Source organism: Fundulus heteroclitus, unplaced genomic scaffold (genome assembly GCF_011125445.2).
Source record: "Fundulus heteroclitus isolate FHET01 unplaced genomic scaffold, MU-UCD_Fhet_4.1 scaffold_58, whole genome shotgun sequence".
NCBI classification, from domain to species: Eukaryota; Metazoa; Chordata; class Actinopteri; order Cyprinodontiformes; family Fundulidae; genus Fundulus; species Fundulus heteroclitus.
Genome location: NW_023397011.1, coordinates 1,567,908 through 1,577,698, shown reverse-complemented (window position 1 = coordinate 1,577,698; position 9,791 = coordinate 1,567,908). Strand labels below are relative to the sequence as shown.

General features: G+C 43.8%; 1 long non-coding RNA gene across 1 annotated transcript in view; it reads left to right on the top strand.

Annotated features, from left to right (window-relative positions):
- Positions 1-1,563: 1,563 nt before the first annotated feature.
- The window catches only part of LOC118561183, a 9,434-nt gene continuing 1,206 nt past the window's right edge, over positions 1,564-9,791 (top strand). The window contains exons 1-2 of the long non-coding RNA XR_004929845.1: positions 1,564-1,811; positions 8,717-9,791. The exon at positions 8,717-9,791 is cut by the window's right edge and continues 1,206 nt beyond it. This is a non-coding gene — a long non-coding RNA (uncharacterized LOC118561183). The remainder of the gene's footprint in view (positions 1,812-8,716) is intronic.

The window sequence follows — 9,791 nt, the reverse complement described above, 5'->3', positions numbered from 1 at the left end:
TATATATATATATGTATGTATATATATATATATATATGTGTGTATATATGTGTGTGTGTATATATATATATATACATATATGTATATATGTATATATGTATGTGTGTGTATATATATATATATATATATATATATATATATTATATCTAATATATCTATATGTATTTGTATTGTGTGTGTTATATTAATATCTATTATATCTATAAATAATATATTATATATCTCTCTATCTCTTTACCTATATCCATATATCTATATATTGTATCTATCTGTATACCTAATTACCCTGCCTCGACTGACTGGGGATTAGAGAAGATAGAACAGAGACAATGAGACAAAAAAAAGCACACATTGATTTCTATGTTAGGATAATAGCTTCCGTCTTCCCTGGATGATGGAAGGTAAAAGGTAAAAGATGAAATAACAAGCAAAGCAAATTGGAGAGCAGTAGGAGAACTCCGCAGAGTAAGGAAAAATAGGCCCCGATGTCCTCCAGCAGCCTAAGCCTATAGCAGCATAACTATAAGGTAGCTCAGAGTAACATAAGCCACTCTAACTATAAGGTTTGTCAAAAAGGAAATTTTCAAGCCTAGTCTTAAAAATAGACAGGGTGTGTGCCTCACGGACCAAAACTGGGAGTTGGTTCCACAAGAGAGGAGCCTGATAGCTAAAGGATCTGCCTCCCATTCTACTTTTAGAGACTCTAGGAACCACCAGCAGACCTGCAGCCTGAGAGCGAAGTGCTCTGTTAGGAACATACGGGGTAATCAGAGCTCTGATATATGATGGAGCTTGATTATTAAGGGTTTTATACATTAGAAGAAGAATTTTAAATTATATTCTTGATTTAATAGGAAGCCAATGAAGGGAAGCTAAAATTGGAGAAATATGATCCCTCCTGTTGATTTTCATCAGAACTCTTGCTGCAGCATTTTGGATCAGCTGAAGACTTTAAACTGCATTTTGTGGACTTCCTGATAATAGAGAATTACAATAGTCCAGCCTTGAAGTAACAAATGCATGGACTAAATTTTCTGCATCAACGCTGGACAGAATGTTTCTAATTTTGGCAATATTCCTGAGGTGAAAAAAGGAAACTCTGGAAACCTTTTTAATATGGGATTTAAATGACATGTCTTGGTCAAAAATAACACCAAGGTTTTTTACTTTATTACCAGAGGCCAAGTTAATGCCATCCAGATTAAGTGATTGGTTAAGAAGTTTATTTTTTGAGGACTCTGGCCCAAAGATTACTACTTCGGTCTTGTCAGAATTTAGATGCAGGAAATTTAAAGTCATCCAGCTTTTGATGTCATCAAGACATGATTGCAGTCGAAGTGATTGATTGGATTCATCAGGATTTATGGATAAATATAGCTGAGTGTCATCAGCATAACAGTGGAAATTAATCCCATGCTGTCTGATTTTGCCAATCTGAAGCAAATGTAAAGTAAAGAGAATTGGTCCAAGGACTGAACCCTGTGGTACTTCACAAGTGACCCTAGAGTTTGAAGAAGATTTATTATTAACATGAACAAACTGAAATCTGTACAACCGATACGATTTAAACCAGCCTAATGCTTTCCCCTTAATCCCTACAGTATGTTCAAGTCTTCCTAGGAGAATATAGTGATCAACTACTGTAATGGAGGTTCCACTTTTTAAACTTGAGGCTGGTGAAGAATTTACACTCGCCACTGTGTGTCGATCAGGACAAACTGAGGAGGGGATTTTCTGGTTTGAGTCTCTCTTTAATTGCAGTTCAGCAGCAGTACAAACATGCAGTATGAGGTAGGCTTGGAGATGGAGAGGTGGGTAGGGTAAGTGGTCTAAATATAACAGAAATAAGCGCACATTAAGTCAAGTCATACATTAAGTCATATATCTAACAAATGCTACAACTGAGAGCTAACAGGCTTACTCACATGGAGTAATTAAAAGTCGCAATAAACCTGCAACTAGTACAATACAACATCAGCATGTAATACAGACCGAACTACAAAGTAAACCGCCTCAATACATTTAACAACAAACACTTACATTAAGTCAGGAACGGACATTGACCCCAGCCGGAGCCGTCAGCAGCAGCTGCTCGTCTCCTCCCTCAGAGCTACAGTGCTTCTGCAGCTGCTGCATGTACTATTGGAACTTGCCACTGGGTGGCGCACCTCCCTTTCCCAAACCAAAGTTCAGGGAAACTTGTACAAAACTCTTGTCTTTTTCTGTACGGCTGCCATTCATCTGAATAGTGTACGTACGGCACGAGACATACAAAGTGGTTGGTTGTGTCTGTTACTGTTGAGCGGGCGTACGTACGCTATGCAAATTCCTACGATTCGCCCGTTTGGTTCCGGTCGACCTTTCGTACGGGCGTGCTGCCTTCCGTGCACCATGTGATGGCGCTCTCTTCTCAATTTGGCAAATCGGGGGGGGGGGGGGGCGGGTTAGGGGGACGTGTACAAAAGGAAGGATCGTTGTACGGGCCTGGTTACAATGGCTTATTAGCCCACCCAGGATAGCGTCACCAACGTGTCGGAAAGTGCACTGCACGAACACAACTACGGGCGGGAGGGGAAAAGTGGGAAAGCTTTTGCTATTGGCCGAGACCGTGGCTTATTTTATTATGCACGTTTAGGAGGGGCCAAGGTGTACGGAAAGAGGGATGCTGTACGGGCCTGGTTCCATTGCTTTACAATGGCTTATAACCCCACCCAGGATAGCGCCAGCAACGTGTTGGAAAGTGCACTGCATGAACGCAACTACGGGCGGGAGGGGAAAAGTGGGGAAGCTTTTGCTATTGGCCGAGATAGCAAAAGCTATCTCGGCCAATAGCAGAGTGGAACTCTGGGCCCATTTTGTTTCTGGAGCTATGCCACCAGCCAGGCAATATTTGATCAAATCTTGCCTGGCCGAGTTGGAGCTGGAACAGACAAACCGTGTGTGAGCTGTGTGCCATAAAAGATTGCACATTTTCACCTTCTAAGAAGCAGTGCGTTTTGTGCCACCGTTCGGCATAGGAGCGACGTAGCCTCACAAACTTGGTACCAAACGAAAGAGTCAATCAAGACGATCGAAACAAGCCCACTCGAGCCCATGTAGCTCTGTCTTTTGTCTGCCAGCAGCTGGTTTTTGACCTTAATGAGGCCTTAATCGGAGCCGCCTAGAAAGCAGTGTGTTTTGTGCCACCGTTCGGTCTACAAGCAACGTAGGCTCACAAACATGGTACCAAACAAAAGAGTAAATCGAGACGATCGAAACAAGCCCACTCGAGCCCATGTAGCTCTTTCTTTTGTTTCTTTTGTTCACCTTGATGAGGCCTTAATCGGAGCCTCCTAATTAAAAAGAAGTGTGTTTTTTCCCACCGGTTGGCATGGAAGCGGCGCAGGCTCACAAACTTGGTACCAAACCAAAGTTTAAAGTAAGATCGATCGAAACAAGCCCACTTGAGAATGCGTAGCCCCCTCCTATGTCCTGCAGTATCTGTTTTTTTAACCTTACTATGGAAAAAATTAGGCGTACGGAAAGAGTGATGCTGTACGGGCCTGTTTTCCATTGATTAATGGCTTATTTGCCCACCCAGCATAGTGCCAACGTGTCTGAAACTGCACTACACGACCGCAACTACTATCGGCCGAGACCGTGGCTTATTTAATTATGCGTGTTTAGGAGGGGCCAAGGTGTACGGAAGAAGGGAGGCTGTACAGGCAACACTGAAGTTTAAATCGGCTATCTGTCCTTTCTGTGTAGCAGAGTGGATAACAACATTGCCTTCCACCTAACAGAGCAGGGTTCAAATCCCACCTCAGCCATCACATTCTCATTTACAACATTAAAGTAAATATATATCTGAGAATTTAAATATTTTTCTAATTTCTTAATAAGACTCTGGAAGGAACATTTGGAATCAGATTTATTAACATTATCTTTTAAAAAGTGGCATTTTCTTGAGGTCCTAAATGTACATATCGCGGTAGGTGACGTACCTATAAAACATACATATCGCGGTAGGTTACGGGCCGATGTTGGGACTTATTGGAAATTAATTTTCAATAAATATAACATTGCTGTGTCTGAAACTGCACTACACGACCACAACTACGGTCAGGAGGGGAAAAACAGGGAAGCTTTTTCTATTGGCTGAGACCGTAGCTTATTTAATTATGCGTGTTTAGGAGGGTCAAGGTATACGGAAGGAGGGAGGCTGTACAGGCAGCATTGAATTATAAAACGGCCATCTGCCCCCTATATATAGGGGCTAAGGGGTGTAGCAGAGTGGATAACAACATTGCCCTCCGCCTAGAAGAGCGGGGTTTAAATCCTACCTCAGCCATCAGATTTTCATTTAGAACATCAAAAAAATATATATCTTAGACTTTGAAATATTTTTCTAATTTCTTAATAGGACTCTGGAAGCTATATTTGCAAACAGTTTTAATAATAATTTTAACATTATATTATAAAAAGTGGCATTTTTTTGGTGAAAAATGTACATATCGCGGTAGGTGACGTACATATGAAGTGTACATATCACGGTAGGTTACGGGCCAATGGGACTTATTGAAAATAAATTTTTAGTAAATATAACATTGTTTTGTGAATGTGCATGTGGCTACCACTGTTACAAACTGTAACCTGCCCAACAAAATGTTTAGAAACAAGGGGGGCATCATTCCAGCACTCTTAACCAGCGAGAGGCACTCTTCCTGGGGAGAGGTCTCTGACTGAGACCCCCCCAGCCTGGAAGTGGGAGATTGAAAGTTTTATTTCTAATTTGACATTAGGAGTCTGGAAGCTATATTTGCAAACTGTTTTAATAATAATTTTAACATAATATTATAATAAGTGGCATTTTGTTTGAGGTGAAAAATGTACATATCGCGGTAGGTGACGTACATAAAAAATGTACATATCGTGGTAGGTAACGTACATATAAAATTTACATATCGCGGAAGGTTGTGGGCCAATATTGGGACTTATTGGAACTTAATTTGTAATCAATATAACATTGTTTTATGAAGTTCAGCATGTGGCTACCACTGTTACAAGCTGTAACCTGCCCTACCAAACATTTAGAGATGTTGCCTAATGTTTGTCAGAGCTCCAGAAGGGGGGCTCCAGTCAAGCATTCTGACCCAGCAAGAGGCACTCTTCCTGGGGAGAGTTCGATCCAAAACGCGCCAATTCGATGGACGCGCGGGTTTGGCCAATGGGCGAACCTTTCCCGTTTTTCGCCTCCGCGACGGGCGCCATCCTCTCTCTGACAGGTTGGTGGTGCCGAAGGCCGGACGCCAGAGGCAATGAAACGTACAGGCAATGAAACGTATGAGCCCTGTACGGCCGGTCCACGTTTCGGCCGCCTGGCCCCTCCCAAAACGCGGCAATTCGATGGACGCGCGGCTTCGGCCAGTGGGCGAACCTTTCCCGTTTTTCCCCTCCCACTCACCGTAGGCCGTACGGCCCTCCCCACCGCACGGCGGTACGCCTCGCGACCCTTCCCACGGGCGCCACACTGTGGATGGAGCCAGCGCTGCGAGTGGAGAGGGGTGGGCGGGGATCCGCGCGGCGCCGCGCATTGCTCGGCATTAGGGCCATACGGCCTGGAGGGTCTCGTTACGCCCGCCCGCTCTGAAAAATCCAGTTTTGGCCCTAGGGGGGTAATAACTCGAGCCTTTGTAACAGCCGCCCCAAATGTATGAAGTACATTTGTTTCAAACAAAGGCGATGAACTAACCCTTTATATTGCTGCTGATGGCGATGGCATGTTCCCGAAACCGAATCAACACCCCCAGAACAGATGCACTGAGGGTAGGTCCAGGCAGTAGGAAGTCGTTGAGGTTAAGGACCATCCGAACCTGGTTCTGACTGCAGCTGGCGCACCTTGTGGACCCAACCCAACTGACTCAATCGGGGTAATGAGGTAAGGGGTTGTCTGTACCAATGAGGATCAGAGGCTGCGCATTCTTAAAAGAATGTAGAGGCAGATCGGACAGATACCTGAACTGCTTCTGGAGTCTGTCAATTGGGTAGGACTGTTCTGTTAGGACCAGACAATCGGCAGTGAAGGCTCCATTCACCGTGAAGCGGCTGCTACCGCTGAAGGAAGGAGATATGTGGAAAGAAACTGAAGCGCCTCTCAAAATTTGAGTATCCTGCCTTATGGTTCTTAAATGCAGAGTCTCTGGGGTTCCCTGTAGACCAAGCTTGTGAGCGGCAGGTGGCAGGAGCATGGTGCGCTCAGAACCATCATCGAGAATGGCATATGTTTTGAGACTCTGATTTCCATGATGCAAAGTGACTTGGACCACCTTCAGTAAGACTATGCCGCCCTCTAGTGGTCGATCCAGGTACAGCATATCAGTGGCGGTACTGATGAGGCAACTCTCCTCTTTAGTCATCTCCTTTTTATCTCTGGTGTTCACATCATGAAGCACCTGAAGGTGTCTCCCCTGATACAGGTTACAGGGTTTCCGAAGATCACATTGGGCTGCATGATGAGATCTCGCACAGCGCCAGCACCTATTGTGGTTCTTTATCCACTGCGACAGTTGGTCCTTGGACAACTTCTGAATGTCCGCACATTGGCTGAGATAATGATGAGTACTTCCGCAGTATGGGCAATAACGGTTTGATTTAATGCCTTTGTTCCCCAAATTCCTGGAAACGGTACCGTCTTTGGTTCCGTGCAGCACCGTCGTGACTCTCTTCTTCTGAGTTCCTAATTTGTCTTTATTTCCTGTTCCGGAATCATAATTGTCTGAATTATGACACCAGGTCTCATACTGACGCCATTCAGCGAAATCCACTAAAGTGTAGACTGCATTGGGATGGCGGAACATGGCTCGACGGAAGTCTGCACGCTGCTCTGCAGGTAATTAACTCAGCAAGCGGGCCACATGAGATCCACATCTGAGCTCGGCGTCACCCTCTGAACCCAAGGTTCTGAGTAACCCAACTAGCGACTGAACTTCTAGGGCAAACCTCTGAAATGCTGCTGAGTCACCTCGGCGGACGTCTGGTGCATCCATTACCCCAGCAATCCTATTTAATGCCATTTGGTGCGGCTGGCCAAACTTTTCACTTAGAGCAGTGATCACCAACCCATCAATCGCGATCGACTGGTAGATCTTTGAAACATTCCCTGTAGATCCCGATGATAGAATAGACCAGGGATGCGTGAGCAGCCACTAGAGGGTGCGCGAGCTGAAATCTGTAATAGCGTCTGATGGTGTTTTTTTCCCACACCATAAAGCCGTGTAAATAAACATTTCCTTTGTCAAAATTAAAATCAAAAACTGCAAATTTGATAAATAAATAAAATGTATTGACATGAAAATTATTTATTTTAAGTCTTGTTCTACGCTTAATTTTAAGATGAAGTTATCTCCTTCTACGCATTGTGCTTCAAATATGCGCACCCAGCTTGTGCCCTCTACTTCATTCATTCTCGCAAATATGCTCAATTGGCTGAAACCAGGGAATCAGAGGCAACAGAGGAGAGAATTGCAACGGATCTGGGAGAAGACAAATCTCTCTCCATCTCTTTCCCCGCTTCACGTCGTGTTCGTCATTAAAGGGAAAATTTAATTTGTGCCGAAAGTTTTATTTACAAGATTAAATTGAACAACCCAGTCTCTCTTTCGATCGCACAGCACTGCTCATGGTGTGGTGACTCTGGACCTCTACCAGCATTGACGCGCATGATGACAAACCGGCGGTGGGGCTGAAGGGAGCTGAGATGTGTTGCCATGGGCGTGTCTACCTGCTGAATGTAACCGCTGTAAAAGTTTTTATTTCTCTGATTAATAACATCTATGGACCGCTCTGTTATTGACACTCTGGTCTGCTCTGCCAAAGCGCGCTCTCTCTCTCTTTCTCTCTCTCTCTCTCTCTCTCTCTCTCTCTGACACATATCAAATTAAAGTTCTTCGTGCAACATAAATTTTGAGTCAGACTCAGAATAAGAAGCTGATGTACGAAATAAACAAAGTGAGAACACACGGGTAGAACATCAGAGTTTATTCCGTGAATGCACCAGGATAGCCGGGTTAGAGAAGTTTCAGGTTGTGGAGGTGTGGCCGATCTGAGCGTCTCTTTCTTTCTCTCGCTCCAGGCTGAGCCACCTGAAAAAGTTTGGGAACCCCTGAAAAAGGAAATAGGCCACACTGCACCTATAGTTGCATTGAGAATTGTGTTAAAATAAGAGTTCTGTTTGGTAAAATGTTGATTCTAATGTGACTTTAATGATGCTTCAGGAGATAAGCATAACACTTGATAAGACGTTACTTTACTTTTGTGTTGAGATTAACTGAAGTTGATGTGTTGATGTGAAGCTATGGCCAGTTTGATATGCTATCATCACATCTCGTCTCAACTCGTACTCCTCTATAATCAAATAGAGGCTGAAGCCAGTGTCCCATCTCGCTGGTTTCATAATCCTTTAAGTATGAAGGTGGGCGGGTTTGCTGCTTCGGTCTGACTGCTGCATCACGGCTGAACTGCATGCTGAAACAGGGGTAAGTGTCCCAATCCGGCTCGAAGGACCAAATTGTAGTGGAGGTTTCATGTTTTAAACTTGAGGCTGGTGAAGAATTTACACTCGCCACTGTGTGTCAATCAGGACAAACTGAGGAGGGGATTTTCTGGTTTGAGTATCTCTTTAATTGCAGTTCAGCAGCAGTACAAACATGCAGTATGAGGTAGGCTTGGAGATGGAGAGGTGGGTAGGGTAATGGTACGATTGGGTATGTGTGTGGTCTAAACATAACAGAAATAAGCCCACATTGTCACCTCATACATCTAACAAATGCTACAACCGAGAGCTAACAGGCTTACTCACATTAAGTCGCAATAAACCGGCAACTAGTACAATACAACATCAGCATGTAATACAGACCGAACTACAAAGTAAACTGCCTTAATACATTTAACAACAAACACTTACATTAAGTCAGGAACGCAAATTGACCCCAACCGGAGCCGTCAGGCTGACGTCTCCTCCCTCAGAGCAACAGTGCTTCTGCAGTTGCTGCATGTACTATAGGAACTTGCCACCAGGTGGCGCACCTTCCCAAACCAAAGTAATAAACACTCGAGCCTTTGTAACAACTACATTTCTCTGTGAAATGTTAAGCCGGTTTTCTTTTTAGGGGCTGCAAAGTGGCACAGAGGGTAGCGCTGTTGCCTTGCAGCAAGAAGGTTCCGGGTTTGAGTCCAACCCTGGGTCTTTCTGCATGGAGTTTGCATGTTCTCTCTGTGCATGCGTGGGTTCTCTCCGGGTACTCCGACTTCTTTCTATTTGGATGTCAGTTCATCTGGTTAGGAAGAAGGATTAAAGTTCTTAGGATATGCAAAGAGAGTGTGTCCAAGTTAATGTTCTTAATGTTCCGGAATGAAAGGAGCCGTGGGGTCTTTGCTGAGAAAAGACGAGGGGAAATGTTAAATGAGGTTGTTTCCATAATTTTTTGAGGTCAGTAACGTCATTTTTTGGGGCCAAGTATATTTTTATTTCTTCTTCCAGATTTATATTCTAAAAGCTGCAACTCATGAAAATACAGCAGGTTCAATAAATTAAGTTATATTCTGATGTATTTGGGTGAGTTTTCGAAGCTTGTTTGTTATTGTTGACAGAAAAAGTTTTCATGACTGCCACACATTTTCACAGCAGGGTAAAGGTTTAATGGTTAAAAGGTGTTAAATGACAATAGTTTGTCTAAGTCTAAGTTTACGCGAATTACTGCACTTTTCACGCAACGCTCATTTTTATAAATCCAGATGTGGGGGTTGAACTTTGT